General features: G+C 46.3%; 1 long non-coding RNA gene across 1 annotated transcript; it reads right to left on the bottom strand.

Moving 5' to 3' along the window:
- Nucleotides 1-245: 245 nt before the first annotated feature.
- On the bottom strand, nucleotides 246-3,576 carry LOC118168516. The gene is made up of 2 exons (XR_004751617.1): nucleotides 3,444-3,576; nucleotides 246-901 (listed from the first exon to the last, which is right to left on the bottom strand). It is a non-coding gene; the product is annotated as an uncharacterized LOC118168516 (long non-coding RNA).
- Between the last annotated feature and the right edge of the window lie 19,668 nt (nucleotides 3,577-23,244).

Below are 23,244 nucleotides of genomic sequence, written 5' to 3'. Positions count from 1 at the left end.
TGTGATTTTCCTGTTTAGGTATGGGATTTCAATCCACAGAAACTCTGTGAGGCAAATGGACATAATCAGCTCCATATTTTGCTTTTTTTTCCAAAACGGGGCATCCCTGCCCAGCAGCACGACCTGCTTTAGGCTGGTTTAGAGGGGCCCCCTCGGCTGGCACCTCTGGCTGGCTGGCAGCAGAGACAAGGGGTCTGCAGAGAGGAGGGGTCCGCACCCTGGCAGCTAGTGGGGCCACCGCAAAGTTTGCAAGGCAGAATTCCCGTGCTTTCTTTTAATCTCTGATCAAACCCGCTGTGTGTTTGGTTGCATTTCCATCCTGAGCTGGATGTTCACATTCCACCAGGAGATTTAGTTGCCCCCTGCTCAAAAGAACAGGCCTCCCTCCCCATATTTTCCTCTGACTCTCATTCCGAGCACTCTTTGTCCTCCCAGTGCTGCACCATTTAGACAGCTCATCTATTGCTCACAGCTTCTGCAAGAGTCACTTTGATTTTTGCTTCAATATTATTGCACCCAGCAGGCCAGCTACTGGGTGGTGTTCACTATTGAGTCCTGCCAGCTTCTTCTCTCCCAGCATTGAATTGATTTCACTCTTTTTTGTTTTGTTTTCCACAGAACTTAGAGACTGTGATTTCTGCAAGCTCCTCTGGGCAGGTGAACTCCCTCCTCGTTTGGCCAGCCCAGTCCTGCGAAGTTGCTAAGCCTGTGGAGGAACACCACCGGGACTGACAGCAACCACAGCCACCGTGCGGGCGTGCAGGACCAGGAGGACAGCACGAGGGCTCCATCCCTAGCAGGGACCTGACCACACCGCAGCGAGTCGGAAAGCACTCGATATAGGAACTGCTTTTGTTACACTGCTGGCAGGTAAGAGCTGTCTGCTCAGCTTTAAAGATCCCTGTAACAAAACACCAGAAAATGCATTTTGGCAGAATTTACAGACACTCATTAGAAGATGAGCGCTGAGCTTCATGAATAAGCACCTACTTGAAAAAAATAATTACCAGAAGTAGGCCAAATAGAGGAGGAGTGGATAAGGGTTCCCCCCAGGGTCACATCCTATATTCCTGTTTTAAGTTTATATATAGACGTCCTAAATAGCAAACCAAATTAAGCTACACTCGTCCTCTCTGACAGCTCAGCTGTGGGGGAGTTATGAGTGTGGAACAAGCAGTACAATCAGAGGCTTTAGCTCTCCTGTGTAACCAGATCACACATAACCTTAATTAATCTCATATTTGACTTTAGAAATGCTTCCCGTTTGGCTTGTAGTGTTACTCCTAGGAGTTATTAGTAAGTGCTGTTCTCTCTCCCAGCCATCCTTCCCTTGCAGCAGTCATTCATTTCCAAGGAGCCGTTGCAGTTTCAGACAAGCCCCATGCAGACCCTCATTCACACCCAGGGAAAGGGGCAGAATTCTGGCAAAAGCACTGACATTACAATTTGCTGCTATCCGTTTTCCATATCCTGCCATTCCTTGCTGCTCTCAGAAATGAAGAAATGCACAGTATGTGTTCGCATCAGCCAGCTCCTGCAAATAGGCCCCTTTGTTAACAGATGCCATCAGCACAAGCATTGAAACCAATTTACTTTGTGGTTTGACTCAGGCAAAAATTACTTATACTTCATATATGTGTTTTTACAGATCCACTGTAAAATGACTCAAGCTAAGGCTTTGTTAGAAAATTTTCCTCTAAAATAAAAGTTTGTCAGTAAAAAGCTATTTCTAACTGGCCTCCCACACCTGCTGCTTCTGAGAGATCCATCATGAAATGCTGCTTTCATAGGGCTTGCCAAAGGACCTTCCTCTAATAAGAAAGCTTGTCAATAAGTTCACTTTTTAGCTGTTTTTTTTTTCCAAAGCTGTTGTAAAGATGTAATTGTCAAGAAGATATAGATTTATTTGGCATCCCCAGCTAGGCCTGAAAAATTACAACTGTGCCTTGCTGTCAAACACACACCTTCAGCCAAGTCAGTCTGAAATTGTGCACAATGCTTATAGGGGCAACTGTAGCAGACAGCTTTTTCCTTGAACTTCGCGTGTTGAGAGAGAAAAAAGATGCATAGTTAAAGCCAGGCAGAAGAAAATCTTTTTTTTTCCTTGGAAGGATGTGTTGGATAGCCATGTCTGACTAGGAATCCGTATCTTGGGCTTTGGTTGGCTGGCTGTTTTTTTTGTTTTGTTTTTCTATCTGCATGGGTAGCAATGCCTTTTCTGTGCAGCTTTTTCTGAGCTGCAGAAACCTGTAGTTTAAGTCACTTTCAGTGATTCCAGAAAAATTGTTTTAAGTGAGAAAATGACTCCTGTCCCCTACTGCCCCTTGCTCTACAAATTCTTTTTTCTTTCCTTAATTTTTTTTAAGCATTAGCCACAATTCTTTGCAAGATTGGTCATTGTGTATTGTTACTCAAAATTCTCTGCTGTTACTGAGAAATTGTATAACACGTGGAAGCCTGGTAATGTTAAGCATTTTCAGTATTTGTTCTTACAAGAAACATGCAGCATTTCCAGTCCTTGCACCATGGAGTTAGCTCATTTTCCCTTTTACACAGATCTGCTTCCTTTGTTGCTCCAGTCTTGGAAGTTTCAGCATGTTAATTTTTGACCTTGCTTGTTGCTTCAGACAAGCTTAGGGTCACACCACCCCGTGTGAATGCAGCACCACCCCATGAATGCATCGCAGGGTATTAAGATTTTTTTTCAAATGTTTTGTGCATCAACAACCAGCTTCGTTGGGAAGGAAATCTATGAGACTTCTGCTTAGGGGGAAAGAAGGCTACAACCCCAAGGCTACTGGTTATCCACATGAACGCTGCTCTTGGAAAACCAGTTGGATAAATCAGAACAAGGTCATAAAGCAACCGCTGACTTCTTAAAGACTAGTCCTAGCCCTCCACGGCCCTCCCCAGGGCCGTGGGTCCACCGGGGAGGACAGCTTGTGTCCGCACAACGGGCTGCTGCCGCTCCGTTCACAAGCAGGACCAGACGGCCAGGCCCCGGAGTTTTCTTTACATATCGAGAGGAGCACGCTGCAAGGACATTGAGGAGCACCGCGCCTGGGGCTTCGATGCCTCTTCTAGGGCCTCCACACCGCTAATGGTGCTCCTCGCGTTCCCTGCGGGAGGACGGTGCTTTTGTGGACGGGCCCAGAGAAGGTAACAGGGAGACTGATCCAAGGAGCTTCTTCAGATCTGCTAACCTGAAGTGCTTCTTGTTAATTGGAACCACTCAGAAGCTGAAACTCAAATTCACTCGTAAGCGTTCTGCTGGGCTGCAGCCTGAGCGGTCTTCTCGCTGAATAATGTCACTGCAGTAGTCTACAGAAAATTATTTGCAACCAGGGCATTTATCAGTTAAAATTAATCCTTCTCCAAGCAAAAATGCCTCTGCCTTCCAATTATGCTGCTGTGAAGAATGGAAACAAAGGAAAATTGCTCACCTTAATTAGTCCCTTTGCGGTGCTCGTTGCGAACTCATCCCTCATCCCAGCTCGGCCGGGTGCCGCAGCAGATCCAGCGGCAGCGCCGCGCTGCAGGGCAGCTCCCCCCCTGCACCAGCAGGGCGAGCCCCCCACTGACCCCTTCACTTCCATGGCCCAGACCAGAGCTGGCAAACAGAATAAATTCAAGTAGTTCTTTAGACCGTCACAGTTGTGGTGGTCCTATGCAAGCATGCTTTAAAGTAAATTAATCTCTGAAGAAAAACAAAAAACTAACAAAAAAACTTAAAGACCTTTTCATTTTGTCACTAACCTATCTTCTAAAGATGTCGAAGTTTGAATCATGCAGGCTTTCAACACTTCATAAAATATAAAAACATTAACAGTAGAAATAGTTCGGTAGTCCCACTCTTTATGCAGCAAGTGGAACTTGGTCTCCCGCCCATTCTCTACTTCAGGTGCAGACTCGTATCCATCCTTTTGAAACAAAAATAAACGCTTTGAGCGCCACATCGGATCCAGTGGTTCTGTGGGACTTATATAAGCAATTGCAAGTTCTGTTGGACAGAGGTAAGCTCGGGTATTTGTTTTAAATTAAGTACACAGGCAACTGCATTATCAGGCTGATGCTCAGGAACCTGTAAAAAGGCAAGGAAAGACAGCCTTAGGGCCACTATCCTGTAGACCATTACAAATGCAGGTGCAAGGCTCTTGTTTTAGCGGCTCTACGTGCTGACTCATACCGATTACAGTTATCTTTAGCTCATTAAATGGAAAGTAAGTTTGTTGTCATCTTGCTTTGTAAACAGCTTGAACATTCATAATTGGGAAAAAATGTACAATAACTTCCATTTCCATTTTTAACTTCTTCTGCAAGGGGGGAAAAAATTAGACCATTCCTCATTCTTGCCTTCAAGAAGCTGGTTTCTAATTCCACCATTAACGATGCAGGGAGAATTCATTTCTCATACACAATGCGTATGTGAGGATATTTAATGGGTAGATCAACCCACTCATCTCTAAAACATTAAAAAATAAATATACACAAGCAAAAAAGGCTGTGTCTGGAGCCTCCTGTACCACTGGGAACAACACTGCTTTACATACCTGTTGCTAGAAGTGCCAGCACCCCCGGAGCATAGGGATCACAGCAGAGATGCCACAAGATCCACCATTCAAGGCCGATGCAAGCACAGCTGACCACATGCCAGTCAGGCATTTTTGGTATGTCTGAGTTCCCTGCGCACCAGAGACAAGCAACCTGCACATTTCTTTCAACGAACAAATGCAAACACTGCACAGATCACAAGCTGTGACAAAGCAACTGTCCAGGTTAGTCCTGGGCTGTCTTACAGGGGGTTGGAGGCTGCAGCTGTGAAACCCTGCACTTGGAGATACCCATTTATGATGCTCTGCAGTCATATTTACTTCTTTTCCACCCAGGTGGCAGGTACTGTGTAGCCTTTAAGGAAGTTTGACATTGTTTCTCCCAGCAAAGGTGCATTTGGGGGGCAGGTATGAGCTGTCTGACAGCTGCCTGGGACACCAGTGCTTGAGAAAAGCTCAGAGGATCAGAAGTTGCTGTGGCATCAGCCAACACTTCTTTAGCAGGCGGCTAATCAATCAACTTCTTAATCACTTCAGTTATCAGAGTGACAGGCTGCAGAAGTCCCAGGTGTCTGCCCACGTGGAGCCCTGGCAAGGAGGCAGGTCCAGGCACACCAGTGTTCCCAGCTCCAGCACGGGGCACAGCCTGCCCACAGCCTCGGATCCTACATCTAGCAAGCCTGAGGGGTCAGCCCAAATACAGGTAGCTAATAAAATACGTTACTGCCATGCTTCCTTGCATCTGCTTTCCAAACCCAGCAGCAGTTTGCATTTCAAGTAGAAAAGGCTCTTTTTCCAATACGAGCAGTCCCAAGCACTGGGCAGGCCTCCTCCCCACAGGCTTTGCATCCCGATGCTGCGGGCTGCCCACGCAGCTCCTTCGCTGCCCGGGAGCGAAGCCCTGTGGCTCCGGCTGCTCCTGGCAGGGCCACGGCTGAGCTGAGCTGCACCACCCTGGTGCACGCCTTGGTGACACACAGCACCCTGCCCTGCTGTCACAGGGACCCTTTCACAGATTCAGTGGCCCTACAAACGCCCCTGGCTTTCTTACTGGGGGCACTGCAGGGACCTCCATGGATGTGACTACTGATCCCTTCTCCCCCACCTCCTCCTAGTTGTTTGCTAACTGGAAGAGTGAAGGAATGATGCATTTTCACCAACTCTGATGCTATGTTTCAAAAATCCTACAGAAACTCTGTTTACAGTGTGTTACAAAGATATCATTAAAGGCCCTTGAAAACCACTCTAATTTTAATGTGTTCCACTCTTATCTTCTACATTCAAGACCAAGACAGCAGCCAGAAATAGAAACACCTCTGAAGCTGGGCAGGAGACTGTGCATGTCCCTACTATGCACGCTCCATGGCTAGAGGACAGCCAAAGCACACCTGGTCAGGACTCCTCCGATCGCCCCAAAGAAAGGCAATCATCCCATCTCCTCCCCCACACAGCTGTGTAAATTAATAAGGATGTAATTTCTGAGTTCTGATAACGTCTCATACCATGGGAGTATAGCAATTACAGAGTTGTATATTCAAAATTTACCCTCCTAACTCAGTCATACCTGACCCCCCTCTCCAATTAGGTCCAGACACTGCAGGAAAATGAGACTTACTTTACAGATTTCTGCTGTGATCTCAGAAGGCTCTGACTCCACATGCAGTCTTCCAAGAAGCTGATTCATTATTCATTTTTACTGCCTCCAGTTGAGAGCTGCACTACAAACCCAGCCCTGCTCCAGCACAGCGGGACCACCCCCAGGCCAAGGAAGGTGTCTCCACTAACGGGGTCAGAACCCGGCCAGCACAGCCAGACTGCTGCCCATCGGATGGAGGGGTGGGAACGATGAACTTGAGCAGGTCCTCCTGCTGCTGGAGGAACTCCTGCATTCACCAGGACCCCCATACATATACCCTCCTGGTCCTGTCCCCTCAGCACTTCTGCACTTGAAGGCTTTTCTGCGATGCCATCTGTGATCTGGAGATGCCACTTCCTCCTGGGGACAGGCAAGGCAGGGCTGGGTGTCTGTGGCCTTTTGAAATGACCCAGCAACCGACCCTGCCACAGGTGGCAAGTTCCAGTGTTGAATGGGGAAGGCTCTGAGCACACCTCTGAGCACTACTGTTAAACACACACACATTGCTCCCAGGCCCCGGTTGTTGTGGAGCTACATGACAAGTGTTTCTCTCTGCCTGTAAGGTCAATCCTCATGTTTGGCACCGCATCCCAGCTGCTCACACTGATAAGAATTTGAGGGCAGAACAGCAGGAGATGGAGCCTGCTAATTAAAACATTTCATCTCCAGCCTCTGCCTAATGGCACTGCCTTTTCACAGCTTGACAGAACTTCCATCAGCCCAACCAAATCCTGGCCAGCCGTATGCCAAATCACGATCCCGGTCTTGGGAACGGCAACCCACTGAAATATTTAGACCTTTCCTGGAAAGACAGTGCTTACTCAATTCCTTGCCAAATTTTTGGAGCATCACAAAGCAGAAGATTTTACTCCGGTCCAACTGTGCTTGTCTGGCATAACTTGGGTTTGTCGCATCAATGGCAGCTCTGACATAAGTTATACACAGATGAATTTGCCTTTCACTTCTGATGTATTTGCCATTTCCAGCTGAAGTCAGGCAATACATTCCCAATCAGTACAGAAAGTGTGCTCAGCCAAGATAAAAATACATTCATTCTCCCTGCTATGCTATCTGTGATGTTCACAGCCACGGTACAACCGTCACCAGAACCTGGAGAACAGACAGAAAACTTCTGGGAGGAGTTTGCAGCACCAGGCCAATGCACCCCCAGTAAGTTACGGCCCAGGAAGAGCTGAGCTGAGTTGTCTCACCCCACGGTATCTGAAACACGTGGAGGCCCTGAGAAACACCAGATCAGCCCCATAGCAGGCAGGCCTGTGTCCCCCCGGCCATCTCCTCTCTGGGTGTCACCATCCCGCAGCCTGGCCCTGCAGGACTCGTCCCCACATGTGCTCACTGAGGATGGCTCTTGGAGTACTCAAACGTGTCCAGAAATAACGGCTGTCCTTTCTAGGCTGTTAGACTCCGTTGTCTGATGATTTCTCTTGCCTAATGATTTCTTACCACACACACAAAGTGTAAAATATTTCACAGAAATAGAAACTATGAAGAATTATGTCGATGTATTTCAATTTTAAGAGCCTGATGATATTGGCTAAACAGATGCAGGCTTTATGTGCTGCAGTGCCTTCCCTCTGATATACAACCTCTTTAAAATCCTGAGGGAGTCCCATTTTAATTTACAGTAATTTAATGACAATCTTACTTTGGAAATTAGAGTTAACTTTTTAATGGCATATACTCCTTCATCTGACTGGCAGAAAGTGTGCTCACAATAATAATCATTTAATAGAGCTGTGCATGTAAATATTGAAGTATTCATACCAGTTTATTGGCATCATACTTGAAAAAGTTTAATAACATTTTTTTAACTTGCCTAAATGTTCAGTGCATTTGAAGTTCATGCCATGCTAGCATATTAAACTGAAGCATTTATAAACTTGCCATTTCCTATTTAAAACAAAAGCTTTTTTCCTGCTCTATTTTCATGGAACACAGCACAGGCAGCACCCGCAGGCTCCTGCCCCGCTGCAGTCACAGGGCTCAGCATTCACATCAGTTGTGAGCACCTTTGGTAAAATGACATTGTCTGGAGCTCCAGGCAGAAGAAAGCTGCTTGGTGCGGTCAACAAGTAAATCTTTGTGTGGCTGTCCACACCAGGGATCAGTTCTTTGAGGCTGAGATATGTCAGGCCCTCTTCCTGCCCCGCGTTCATCGCTTGCAGCTCCAGCAGCCACAGCCACCGTTTCCCTTTCAATACTGGGAGCTGACCTTGAGGCCGCTGCTGTGGCCCCACAGCCTTCCAAGCATCACCTTCCCTCACACACACGTGAGTCATTCTGGCTGCTCAGAGGTGCCTCTCCTTTTGGCTGTGCATTGTTCACACAAGCTAATCTCATGGTACGGTCTGTGTCCCATCCAGCAGGCCCCGCTGCAAAACACCGCTGCACTGAAGTCATTTTACAGAACAAATTCTGCCATAGATAGAGGAGACAGGGAGATGCTTGTGCTGCGTGGACGGCAGTGACATCGGGCACTTTATTAGCTGGCAGCAAGCAAAGGGGAAAGCCACCAAAGAGCTCCTCACTGCTGGGGGAGAGAGCCGCTCTGCATGGGGACACTGCCATGACTTCTGGCACCGGCCGTGCCTGATGACAGCCAGGGACACGGCCTCTGAGCTGACGTGGCGGGGCAGGACCTGTGCAACGCGGCATCTCCACTGCAGGCAGACACCAGGCAAGTGTGGGTCACTGAATGTGACCTGAGAAGATCTGGGGTACGACAGCAAGGCTCAGCTGCAGAATACATAAGCAGGACACTCAGTGTAATCTCTTACTGAAGAAGTCTTGTATTTGTGCTGGCCTCAGCTGCTCTTTATTCATGAAAATCTGAATGATGAGATATCCCGTGTCAAGTGACAGTCGCGTGGAATTCTGCAGGTTTTAGGATCAAGAGATGCATCTACATTAAAACCCTACTGTGATTTCCTGGGGAGCTCCTGCCAATGGTGCACATCTGTCTGGGCCTGGCCGGAGCGCTCCGTGCATATTTGGGGGATTTTTGTTTCCCCCTCTGCTCAGTTTCTTAACCACTGTGCCAGCTCCAGGGGAAGATACAGAGGAGCTGCCTCCCAGCTCAATCTCACCCCCAAAATCTAGGGCTGGCCGCCTCAGGGCGCACACACACCCAGGACACAGGCCTTGGCTTTCTCTTTTACCTTCACTGACGGACCCAGCAGAACCGCACGAGAGCCAACACATCAAACACTGAGCTGCTCGAGCACAGACACATCAGTGTGAGTGCACACGAGTGCACGGAGCTGCCGTCACCGCCTCAGGACAGCAAAGGGGCTGTGCTGGGGGGAGGCCCCACGGATGCAGGTGCAGCTCCCAGTAGGCTAGAGAGGCTCTGCCCTGGCCCTCCGGGGCTCAGCAATACCACATCACCTGGACGGGCTCAGGGGCAAAGACCATACAGCTTCCCACCTCTCCCTTTCTACCCTGAGTGCCCCAACCCCAGGACCACGCAGTGCTCAGCCTCTTCACGAGCCTGGCTCAGCACCCGCTGGGTGGATGGAGCTCCCCACACAGGCTCACACAGCAACCCCTGCTCCCAACCCAGTACACACGGTGGAAGTGCTGGAGCAACCCCTACAGTCTCCATTTCTCCCAATATTAGATGTTTTATGGAAAATCCCTGCTCCCAGAGACAACCGAGCGTATAAAAACTTCAGATTTCATTTAAATATATTAACAAGTGTATTTTTAGCAGAGCCAGCTGTGGTTTTAAATTTCAGTTCCAAGGGAAATCCTGAAAGACCAGCAAGGAATAAAAAAAAAGGAATTTAAATGAGAAAGGAAAAGTTCATTTCAGAAGTCTCCAACAAGACAAATGGTTGGGGGGGTGGTATTAGAGGATATCAAAACACTGGGAATTGTTTCAGTTTCAATGTTATTTCCAGCTAACATGACCACTGTATATTCAAATGTTATAACAATGAAATTAAACAGATTTGGCATAGTGTAAATGGTCTGAGTGAAGATATGCTATTGAAAGGTTTTCAAAAGATAATGTTACAAATTCCTCTTGCACCTCCCCCAAATTTTGTCATGTTTTTCATGGATAACCTCAGTAGGTTAACTCAGCCAGCAGTCCCCAGCTGGCTGCTGCTTTCACTTCCCCAGGCTGCAGAACAGTGATATCAGCAAGCTCACAATGTGCATGAAACAAAAGCAAAGCAAAAGTTTTTTTTTTTTCAACCCCCCCCCCCCCCCCCCCCCCGATATTCTGATCCGTTGATTTAGGTCAGTGACCTAAATAAAGCTGAGTCTCCTGGATTTACTCTGACTGCTTTTGCTCTTCTCCTGAGAGACAGGACAGAGCAGAGATTCTGGTCTCACCCATGCAGTAACAGGAGGAAAGCTCTTGCTGTTGGTTCAAGAACAGTGACAAAACTGGTGCACAAATGAAGTCAATCATTCTAGGACTGTAAGAAGTGAATGGCTCCTGCTCCACTAGCCAACATATCTGAAAAATACTTCTGGAGCTCTGGTGGACCATTTCTGCTGCTACCCCACGGGCACCTCAGCCCCATCTGCTTAGCCCTGCAGCCACAGCCCCACGCCAAACACTGCTGGCCCCATCCTCCCGGAGCAGGGCTGGGAGCGCTCCTTCAAAGCAAATGGAGCCTCAATGCATCTCCATCACATTTCTCTGGCAAGGAAAGAGCCAGAGAAAAAGGCTCCCCAGCTCTCAAAGGTACTGCTGTCCTGCTGACTGAGCTCCGGCATGTCAGCAACTCGCTGCTCTCATCGCCTGCCTCTGAGCCCCAGCGCCTGCCAAGAGCCCTACGCAGGGGCACAGCTCTGTAAAGTTCCGCCTGACTTCAAGAAACCCCCTGGAAGCACCCTACACATTGCATTCAAAGATTTTAATTAAGAAATAAAAGTTGGTTTTAAAAGATGCATAAAATTCCAGAAAGCCTTTATTTATAAAAATGTCACAAATAAAAGATACAAAGCGAGAAAAAAACTAAGTTTTGTCTGACCCACAATTACTTCTCCCCTTCCAAAACCATCGTGCTACTAAATATACTTTTTAAAAGCTGACTAAAGAACCAAAAAAAAATCAAATATTTATATGGTAAATTTAGTATTATGTGAACTATGATCATAAGCTAACTATTTGTCTAGCATTACTTTTGTTGCTCAAATAGAGAAAATACTTCTGCTGTCCCTACTCATGCAAATAATCTTATGGGCTGCAGCAGAGCTGCAGGTAACTGGACCTGAATATACAATAATTAAACCATGAGTTTGTGTTTTTTTTTTGTTTGTTTGTTTTTTAGGAGTCACCTATCAGCACCTTTCCTAAGCCCTTTCATAAAGCATTTTGTTAAAATATTTTCAGAACCCTTTTAACACAGTATTTAGTATTATTCTTGAAATAAAGAATATTGGTCCTTTTTGTCTGCCAACACTCATTTTCAGCTCAGCAGCAAGGAAACCGTTCATCTGTGCTACAGCAGCAGGTCCAGCGTAAAGCCACAATAATTTATGGAAATCCTGCCATCAGCTCACTTTGTGAAAATTAATTTAATTCATTACCAATACATCAGTTACTTCCTCATCTACTCAGAACTGTGTTTGCATTGACTTTTGACAAGGGCAGCCATCACGTTAAGACCAAAGACTACATCAAGATAGCAAGTGCCTCTTGACATGCAAAACCACTTTAATTTAATTGCTGGTGTGGTAGGTAACAACTAGATCAGGATATGGCCCTGAACCATCAACCCCCCAAAAAAGAAAAAAGAATAAAAGTAACCAAATCACTCCTAATCTTCATCCTCCTTCTCACATGGAGAAATTTGCAGTGGCTAATTGTATGATTATATGGGTTTCTTCTGAGCACCACAAGAACGTGGAGGCCTGTTTGATATTTCTCCCAACCCTGCAGTTTTAAGCACTAAGCCTCATCTTTTCGGTAGCCTCTCAGTGAAGCTCTTGTGACAACTTGTCCATTCTCCCCTTGAATGTGTATAAAACATGCTGAAAACTCTATATTTTACCAACACTTCTTTTCAGCTAATGGCCCTGCAGATCTTCACCTTTTTAAGGACGTACTTCAAGAAACAGCCTGTGGCAAGGAGAAACCCTCCAGCTACAGCAAAGCAGCACAATAGAAAAAGATCTTTAGGAAATAAGGTCTGGGCTGCATCAGCTCCATCACTGCTGCCCTGGAGGCTGGGCAGGAACAGGTCCCAGGACACCAATGCCCTGCTGGGCATCACTTCAGTGGCTCCTGTGCCTTACTGCAGGGCCAGGGAGCAGAAGGCAGCCCACAGCCAGGGGATGCTGGGGACTGCCAGAGGGGCTGCCTAGGTGTGCAGGAGCCAGAGGGACATGGGCATACTGGGGGTATTTCCCACTCCTTGCCCAGCAAACTGCCCTGCTGGTGGCAGAAGTGTCCTCCTGATACAGCAAGGCATAACTGAATCTGCACCCCCATGTAAAATTATCTTGCGCTTGATGACATTACAGAAATAACTATTTGAGAGTTGAAAATTCATATTTGGTATATTAGCAGTAAGCAGCAATGCTTGGGCTCTAATTAGTTATTTTCCCATCTCAGAACTAACATGTGGTTAGTTTGGGGAAACTATTTTATTGCCATTTATCCCTGATAACTGCATTTAAGCAATGCAGGAAAAGAGGAAATTGTGCACTTGAGTAAAAGATACCAGCATTTAATGATATGGCTGAGACGCTGCACTGTAGCGGCTCCCACATGCAGATCTGTTAAGCTTCAGAAGATGCTTACATTTCTGTGCCTCCTGGGAGAAGGCAGACATCCACAGCCTGACGAGAAACACGAGGATTGTTACTCAACTCACGGCAAAGCAAAGCTGTGCCTGAGCCCTGTGTCAGCCTTGGCGGTTGCAGTTCTGTTGGATGGGTGATGCCTACAGCCCGTGGCCTTCTAAGCCAGCCAACTGCAAAAGTGAATAAAGGAGAAAACCTGCAACACTTCCCACCTGCGGTCACAGAATAGCTAGGCCTTGAGAAATGGCAACTGAAGACCCAACATTTTCATTCAGGCTGTGCCCAGGAGGCAAGAAGAAGACATGGTCAGTAATGTCAAGGGCTATGTGCTTCACAGGGAGAAGCTAAAAATGCACAAGTGAAGCATTCATTTCCACTCACAATTTTACGGTTGGGAACCTTTAGTGCAGAAATCAACAACAAAAACGACAAACTGAGATTTTTTTTTCCCCTTCCCGTTTTGTACATTTCTGCTGCAATTACCAAGATAATTACCATCAACATTATTTACTAAGAGGTACAGCTGTCTCACTGCTACTTAAAACCTTTGAACAGAAACCAGGTTTAAGCCTTTTAATACATGCTTTTGCTTTTCCCACCAGTGAGCTGAAGCCATGCTTTCCTTTTGATAAGGCCTCAATAACATGCTTTAACTTTTGGTTAGCCCTGAAGAGGTCAGGCAGTGGGACTCAGTCTCTGGAGGTCCCTTCCAACTGAAGGATTCTATTTAAGACAATATTTAGATGCATAGCAACATCAAAATCTTTGGAGGAGAAAAAAAGTTGTTCCCACTTGATGGCAATTCCAGGTATAATTGACACCTTTGTACAGATTTTGACTGTTCATAAGGCAAGTAGATGTTAGAGCAATACTGAGGATGAGTAATTTAAAGATGAAGTTCTTGGAAATTGTGTTTCCTTTTAAAAAAAAATGGTCTGCTATATTTGGTATATAAAATTCCATCCGGGTTTGAAATTTTCTATGCTTAATTACCATGGATGAGTTATACAAGAGAAAATTTACCTTCCCCCATCCATGCAGGTTTTCACTGAAGTCCCTTGAAACAATTTAACCCTTTAGCAGCAAATTTTAAAAAACACCTAAATGGTCTTGAAAGTCTGAATGGAAACCGTTGCCGTAACTCTCACAGGCACCTCAAGCATCCCTGCCACCAGGAGCCAAGTTCGCCAGAGACCTCACATCCCTGCGAGCCCATCTCCTTCACGGCTGGCATCATCCCCACTGGCACGCAGGGAGCCCTGCAGGCGTGGGAGTAAAGGTAGAAGTAAAGCCTGTCTGTCCCCAAATCCCCTGCAGCTCCCCTGCCTTGAAAGCAGGGTGCCAAAACCCACGAGCGCTCCCAACACCATTACACCACCTGCTCCAACTGAATGGAGGCTCCGGGATGTCCTCCCCAGGGACCCCCTCCTGTGACCCCACCAAGCCCAGAACCGTGGCTCCAGCCGAGGCTCTGGGGACCGCAGCCACAGGCAGACACCTTTGGGGGGTTGTGGGAAAGGAATTTGCAGGTGGCTTTGCGCTGTTTCCCACGTCCTTGTATTAGAGATAATGAGGAAACAAGCTAGAGACAAGCGCACGGAGAATCTAGACCAATTATAAGCTGTTATCGGCGCATGCTGTAGTTAGTTGCCCATATATACTCTGTGAGAACCTGCATTAAAGGAGGATGATTATACTCGCATCGAGGTTGCATCGTTACTCGGGTCCATTTCCCTTCCCATCGGGGGGTCTCCTGGCTCCACGCACACTTGCATCCAAGAGGTCTGTAGCTTTGAAACCACACCGACAGCCTTTCCTGCGCTCTTTTGACAGAGATAGCCTTTGCCTAGTTGCTGCCAGGAGGTGACAGGCATGAGGAATGCTGAGTTCCTCCTCTGTGAATACAGGACGGCCCTCCCTGCCTCCGAGCTCCCTTCCAATGCTGCACTCAGTATCAGAGCTGTGGGGGCATGGCAGGAACGGGCCCTGGGACATCCCCTAAACCTGTGCGCTGCCCAGGTCAGCAGCCACTAAGGCAGTGCAGAGGGGTACCTGAGGCAGCTTCAGACTTCCCCACATTTAACCCAGGAGGCGGTAAGGGTGGCTGTCTTTCATCTACAGCAGCTCCACCAGAATGGGAGGCAAAGGGTAAGCAAGGTGGGATTAAAGCTTCCTTGCTAATATAGCTGAAATAAATTCAAAAGAAAATGTTTCCACATCTGGTTACAACACACCCAGGGGACTGATTTCGTAGATCACTTCGGGGAGGAGGAGTAGGGAGACGTCTCCCTACATCTGCTCGAGCTAATGCTCTTAATGCCTTTAAAGTTTCTGCCTTCTGCTCATGTATAACCCACAGCGAGGACGTGACGGAAGCAGTCCCTTCTGGCTCATATACCACGGACAAAATTGTGCCTTTCCCTTCACAACAGCATTTTGATTCAACACACATTCCAGCTCTCAAGAGCGTGGCTAACCAGCAATGCACACTTTGGTCCCTTCTCCCCCTTTCTGCTGGGTATGTTGGCTCTGGTAATGGTAAGCCTGGTGCCACCAGGTTCTCATCGTGCCCTGGGAGCAAAGGCAGCCACCAGCCCCTGGGCCACACCAGGAAGGGCCTGGGCCTTTCCAGAAGTCCCTTCCAACCTCAGCTGTGACTTCTTTATTGTTAATGCTTAAATAAAAGTTACTGTGAAAGCCTTTCGAAATAAATCTAAAAAAGTTAGCTTTTTGATTGTACATACCTTCTAAAGCACATGCCTATGTTTTGGTGTAAAATTCCTGATGGTTCAGCCATCAGTGTTCAATGTGACTTGTGGTTAATTTGCCATCTCTTCTGAAGAAAGAAAATTTGGGAAATAGAGCAACCTATATGGCTTTTACTATATCTACATCATCTGCAGAGAAAGCCATCCATCAGTTATGTCACTAGTTAAAATCTGCAAAGGAATGATAATAGTGAGAAAAAGAAAACTTATTGTTTTCCTAAAAAGAGCAAGCTATGAAATAAATAGTTATGTGTTCTCACAGAAATTTGCAGCAGAGCTGGCAAGTGATTTTTAAGTTTCCTAAACTCTGTCCCACTCCCTAAACATCTACCCTGGTAACTTGTTATGGCTTCCACTTAAAGTGCTTAATGTATCATTAAGATCTCCATGGGGTCCTAGAAAATAGGAAAATATTGCTGTCCAGGGAAGTACTTAAATCCATGCTACGCACATTTTCATTGTTAAATTGAGAATTTCACTGTTTCAATCATTCTTCTGTCAAATACCAAGCAGCTGCAAAACAAGAACTAAATGCACAAACAGATCCAGTCTTAGCAAAATACATACCTATAGCAGAATATTTAGCTGTGTTTTCTAGTGCATTATTGATATTCCCATGGAAGAGTCACCACTGGGGATCCCCATGCTGCAGCCAGCATTGCCAGAGCCAGCTGGTGAGCCACTGTGATGCCAGCCTGCCCCAGCCACCCCAGGTGAGAGCCCACCTCCCTGGGGACACCCAAGCACATCAGACGCTGGGCTGGCCGAGCTGCAGAGCGAGCAGTCCCCACAGACCTCTCCCAGCAGGCTGGCACAGCCCTGGCTGACACTGGCCCTCCAGTGCCATGTGTGAGCTTCATGGAGCACCTTACTCCAGCCCCAAATTATCCTTCCCACCTCAGCTGCCTCTCCTCCTCCCCAGGACCCTCTCTCTACCCACCTCCTCCCGTGGTGCAAGCAGCCCATCACCCAGCTCCTGAAGACGCCGTGCTGCTTCCAGCCCCCTCCTTGTCGACAGCGCGGCTGAGGTGCCCAGCCAGCTGGGGCTCTCACTTCTGCCCATGGGGATCTGCACAGGCTGAGGACATTCGTGGTGTTCCCCCCACTGTCCCCACTGAGGGCAAGGCAAGCCCCAGCAGAAGCAACTGGGGTTTCCACAAGCCCTCCAGCCTTCATAAGTTTCATTACTTCAGTCAGATATAAAGGTTTGCAAAGACACCCCCCCCCCCCCCCCCCAGTTCGTGATGTGTCCTGACTTGTATGGGCTCATTAGCTAATCCTATATCTGATAGGAATTTACACGACAGTTTTAAATGTGGGTATTAATTCTGCCTACCGATGACACTTCATACTCCCCTTGCCCTGGGCAATAACCAGGCAGGAGCAGCCTGGCCACAGAGGACCAGAAAAGCACTGGTGTAGAGGCACGTGCCCAGGGCTTGGCAGCCAGCCGGGAAGCATCCCGTGCCAGGAGACATGCAGGGAAGAGCAGGAACATCACATCAAAAGCCTCTCATAAATCCCAAATTTTGAAAAGAATTATGGCCTGCTCCTTCCCTTCCACCTCCAGCAAACCTCCTGCAGTCCCAGGGAGAGGCAGAGCAACACGTAATTCATTAGAGGTCATCAAGGGTATGACAATGATGCCACAAGTCTTTTAAAAATACATTTTAAAACAGTTCATCCTGACTTTGCTGATAAACTCGACTGAGTAAGAGATGAAGTTAATTATTGTTTGAAAGGCAGATTTTTCTGCATGGGCTTTAGATTATCTCTACCATCCCCACACAAATCCTCGATAGTATTAATGAACTTCAGAATCGGGCTGTGGAATCAGCTTTCTGAAGCAAACTACAAGCAGTGGGAAAAACTATTTGAAAATGATAAATGAGGAAATATGGTTGATATCTTATTGTCAATCTCGAAGGCATTAAATGAAATTCAAAGGAGATCATTAAAATTCATGCTGTCTAAAATGTAAATCAGTGTACATGTAACTACTAAAATAAAACTTTTAATTGTTTAAAGTAAATTCCATAAAGATCTATGCTAGTAGAATGTATTTATCTATTCCACTTTTGTGGTATGTTTCCTTATTTGATAATTCTGAGCACTTCCTTTCATCATAGGCATAATGCAAGCTAATATATCTTCCAAGATTCTTCGGTTAAAAATGGAGGTCTGGGAAGAACTAAGGTGGGAAAAGCTTTCCACAGAAATTTCATAAATATTTTTGTTTTACTTTTAAACTTCCACTTTGATTTCTGAGAGTTAAAACAAAATAAATTTAAGATTTTACCCTTCCTTTTCATTCGGACTATTGAGCACCATGTTATCTTCAGCCTTTGAAAGTAAAATTGTTTGTTTGTTTTTCCAGTGGGGAGCAGGGGGGCATAAACCCCCCTATTCCCATAATTCAGAGGCATCTGACAACTCCACTCTGGCCAAACCCCTGCCACAGCTCAGGACACTGTGTTGCCCACTGCCACCTTCTGCAAGCACAGTCCTTTTCTCCAAAACCTTCCGAGGAAGGAAAGTCCACGGGGTTCTTCAGGTGCACATCACATGCCACCAGCCCAGAAGTTTGCCAGAAAAAATTACTCTGACCTTACCTCATCCATTATACTTTATAAGCCTTCTATTACCACTGCTGTTCTATAATTCTCCTGTTTGTCTTTAAAAAAAAAAAAAATCTAGTTCCCAAAATTATTTGCAGCATGCTAAGATTAAGGTACATCAGAGCCACCTAATGATATTCAAATCCTCATAGAAGTCTTCTACTAATACCTCTCTAAATGAGTTTTTTTTTGGCTCTCATTTGCTGGGATAAGTAATCCTCCAGATTCTGTCACACTGCTGAGTGGAGTTACAGCCACAGTTGATCACCTACAGCAGGATATGCAACTTCTGCCCTTGCATCAGGTAGGAACTTCAGATGCAAAATGTCCTCTTCAGACATTTAATACAAATGCATGATCCTTCCTGTAAGAGTTGGAAGCCTTTTTTTGTTTGTGTCTTTCAGAAGTCCCTGCAGGATATCTGTAGCTGCCATGAGATCTCAACAGACACAGGGAAAGACTTCAGGTCTTCCCAGCTTAAGGCAAGCCTGGTGGGACTCCAGACTAGCCCTTGGGAGCACCAATTTCCCATCAATGGGCTCCATTTTCCTTCTAAATACCAGCATTAAGACTATGGACTGCAGAGCACTGCTGGTACGAGCACAATGATTTAGACTTGAATCAAGTGAACAGCCTGCCACGAGGGAAGTCTCTTGCCCCAGGACATAAATTTGCCACTTTGACATGACATTGACAGCTCTGCCTCCGTAGGTTTGCTTACAGGCTACAGGAGCTGGCAGATGTTGCCTTCCCTCCAGGAGGGCTCCACAGTTGTGCCCGGAATGCCGAACCATATGTTCCTCTCAGATGCACAGAGACATCCGCGTGGCCATTATCGGGAAGCGAGGCACAAGCCCCATGCTTAGATTTAAAATAAAAAATAAAAAATACGGAAAGATCTCAGGAGGAGAAGCTCAGCAGGAGCCCGGCACACTGCTGGGGGAGAGGTGGTGTTTAATGCCATCTCTGAGCCGTTAACAATATGGTATCAGCCAGAAGCACAGACTAGCATTCAAGAGCACCAGCTGGACAATTTTTCTGGCAAATAATCTCATTAGTTAATTTTTCCTGAACAACTTAATGAGCAAAAGATGATGAAAAAATGCCTTTAGAAATGAACCTTTTTTTCCCAAAAATACCCACATGTGAAAGAGTGCCATAACTTAAGCAGAGGTGACCCAGTAGCATTGAAGGTTTCCCTCCTAGGGACCATTAAATGCTCCACTAACAATTTACCACAATGCCTCAGTGAGTGTCCCTGTAACTGATCAGTGGCTCAGGGTTTTCTCGTTCAGCCCCACAGTCTCAGGCGGCTGATCCCACACACTGGTCCAGGAGCCCATGGCAGGGGGCCAGGGCAGCCCAGGGCTCTGTGAAGGGAGTGGGGCCTGCAGGCAAGTTCTCAGAATAAGTCTTCTTGTCAGTGGACGCACTGAGTTTTTTCCTTGCCTTTTTTCCCTACTTTATCCAATTGCTCTGTCAAAATTTCTGACAAGGGAGCGTTCTGTAACTACGTGGGTGGGACTACACAGCAATGGCCCGTCCAGCCCAGGCCTGTTTATTTCACAGGACAGAAGGGCAGGCGGACGGGCCTTGTGCTGTGTTTTACTGTCAGCTGGATACAGGCTGTGCCTTCAAGCCAGCACCCGCTGTGTTTCAGAGACACTGAAGCCTCAGGAAGCCCTGGGAGGAGCCTGAAGGCTTTAACTCCATTTTAGAGATTTCCTACCTGGCATAATCTCCTCAGGCAAGCATACAGCGAGATCTCCGTGCTTGGCCAGGGAGCTATTATTCCTCTCAGACCAAATTTGATTTACTTTGCTGCTCCAAAGCCAGGGAAATAGGTGAGCTGTGAAGTCACAGAACAGCCCTCAGTACTCCGGAGGTTTGGGATGAGAAAAGCCAATCTTGCATATCATAATCTCAGCAACCCAGGTGTGAGCACCAGTGCTCATTCCCTGAGGCACTTCACTGCAACCCAGTCACTATTTACCTCATGAAGGGCTCTTTTTCTTCATTTTTGTTCCTTGATTTGTTTTCACTCCCCATAAAAAGTTTTCAGAATATGAAACAAAAAAAAAAAAGGCCATATACTACCATAGTCATAAAATTTATCCTCTGGAGCTAGAAAGCTAGACAAAAACTGTTTAAACATATAAAAATATATTAGGGCAGCTCAGACTAAGGGTTCCCTTACAGACTAAGGGTTCCCTGCCCATGTCAGGCTCTACCACCTAAATAACTGAGCCTGTGCCAGGTCTGCCTAACCCACTTGCAGCAGTCCTCCCAAAATGTCTTCTGCCAAAAGAGCAGCAAGTGTTGCAGGCTATGCAGATGACCGAGCTCCCTGTTCACAGGAGTGCTTTCTGTATTGAACATCTGTTAATACAGGAATCACAACATCAGCTTCTAAAAAAGGGAATATTATGCTTAAAAGCAGCAAAAGAGTTCCTGAATCTCTCTGCTTGGTAGGACTGGTAACCCATCCTTGAAACTTGCACTCACATCTGAACTGGCTTATTCTCTGAAAATATTCTATGCAGAAATCATTTAATCTTCTTCAGTGTTAAGTGACCATGGTGCTTCATCTTCCACTGTGCAAAAAGCAGCCTTGACCTTCAAATGATTTCTCCGGCACTTTCTCCATATGCACATCCTCCTTTTAATGCAACTACATACACAGCCACCCACCACAGTATGTACTTGCACGTTTCTAGAACCAGACTACAGAAAATAATTATATTTTAATTGAACGTATTAGATAAAACTGTGAAAGATCTGCACACCATATTCATTTTTAGCTAGAAAAAAGCCATTCCACTTCCTTTCTGAGAGTATAATGGAAAGATAAAGCGTGCTATTTTCAAATTCTTAACCTGTTTTGTAGCTTTTTTTAATCCATCTATGCCCATTGGCAATCTGCTACTAAACTCTAGCAAAAAAAAAAAAAAAAAAAGCTTAAATAACTGCATTTAGGAGATATTTTTCATGATACCCATAGTGCATTTTTTCATTCCTTTTCTAACCTCATCTGTTCCAGATTTAAGCAGCTCTCTAATGAACTTGAAAATTAATGCATAGATCCAGCTACCAGTTTGGCTAGAGCATTGCAGTAATTCTGTTGATTTAATGTCTACAATTCTATGTAATAAATGCCAGAGAGACCTGCAAGGGAAACTATTTTCAGACAGCTTCCACAATCTCAACTAAGTTGAAGGAGTACTTCACTCTGCCAGTCCAAGCAAAGCATTTCAAATCAACAACAAATGACCAAAGCGAACAGGGAAAGAAAGAGGAGCTGAAAGCATTGATTTCCTCTCTGAATGTCTGTCCTACAGAAACGCACCAAGTCTTTGATTTTTGAGATGAGGAAATAGCCCCATAGATCCTTAATTTTGAAATGAACTATGGGGAGACATTCCCACACTGCACACCAAGACCTCACCACCACCCTGACAGGTCTCCTGACCATTACAGGGACAGCAGCGTGCAACTGGAAGGTTGGACTCCATAGAAACAACTGCATGCAAAGGATGCTTTAGAACTTTGCTGGCTGTGAAAAAACATCCAGCAGCAGTTGGTACCCCAGCCTACACATAGAAGAAAAAGAGCAGTTTGCCACAGGTGATGAACGCACAAGCTTCCAAAGTCCTCATTCCCCGGTGCGTTGGGAAGGCTGAACAGAGAGGATTTTCCCTAATTCATGCTACTCATTTCGCCGATCTTGTGCGTGGTACTTAGGATGCCGTTGCTGCCTGGAAATACAGGAACAGAAAAATACTGAGGCAGTGAAGTGGTGCATGAGCTGAAGAGCAAGAGTAGTGCAGGAACTGACACATAAAACTGAAAAGGAAATTTCCCTCAGCCTTAGTCTAAAAACCACAGATCATGTAGCAGCTGTCAGGGGAAAGATACAAAGGTGCGACATTGCAAAGCATCCCAGCACAGGAGCTGAGCTCACCTGTACCAGCCAAGGGTCCTGGGGGCCACCCCACCACAGGGGACGCAGCAGCAGAGCCCCAGCTACGTCTATGCTGACAAACAGAGCTGCAGGAGAGGCCCGGCCACACACAGATAGCTGCACACCAAGCTGCTGCCTCCTCCCAAATCACCGACTGCTCAGCTCCAGGGGGGTGCTCCTGCCCCCAGAGGGAGGTAAATAGCCCCCACAATTGCACACAGCTGTGGAAAGTGCAACGCCAGCTGGTTTCACCCCCGCCTCTGGGCTTCATGGCTTCACTAGAGTTTGCAGCTCAGGTCGTTTTGCTTTGTAACGTGCATACCCATTTATCCATTGGGTTCCTGGGCTTGCATTTACATGTGTGTGTACCACGTATGTCCACGCTGCGTCTGCTCAGACTGCCTTTGTGGCATATATTATCCCCATCTGGCTTTCTCTTGCCTCTGTCTCCTCACAGCTGCAGCCCATCAGCCACTGCTGAGTTCATGGCATTTTTTCAGAAGATGACTGAACTATTCTATTAATTTTACTTGTATTTTCTCTTCCTCCTTGCCCAAAAAAAAAAAAAAAAAAAAAAAAAAAAAAAGAGGTTATTTCTTTTGGTATTCTTCCCAAATCAATAAATTTATTCAGCCCATCTGTTCTGACTTCAGCATGCTCTCCTTTAATTTGCAACTATTTGTTAAAATACCAGAAATGTAATTATTCCAAAAATGCCACAGGTGTAAGAGATACTTAGCATAAAAAACATAAAAATCAATCAAGGCAATGTTTGAATAGTTTAAAATCAAAGTTTACCATGTTAACCTGAAAAAAAAAAAAAAGGCAGGGAGAAGAGAACTGTCAAGGTTAAGCGAAGGTCTAGCAGATGGTGGTGGCACCAAGGGACTCAGATGTTCGGGACTGCAGCAAGGAGGCAGGGGGC

Source organism: Oxyura jamaicensis, chromosome 5 (genome assembly GCF_011077185.1).
Source record: "Oxyura jamaicensis isolate SHBP4307 breed ruddy duck chromosome 5, BPBGC_Ojam_1.0, whole genome shotgun sequence".
NCBI lineage: Eukaryota > Metazoa > Chordata > Aves > Anseriformes > Anatidae > Oxyura > Oxyura jamaicensis.
This window is presented reverse-complemented; position numbering and strand designations above follow the sequence as displayed.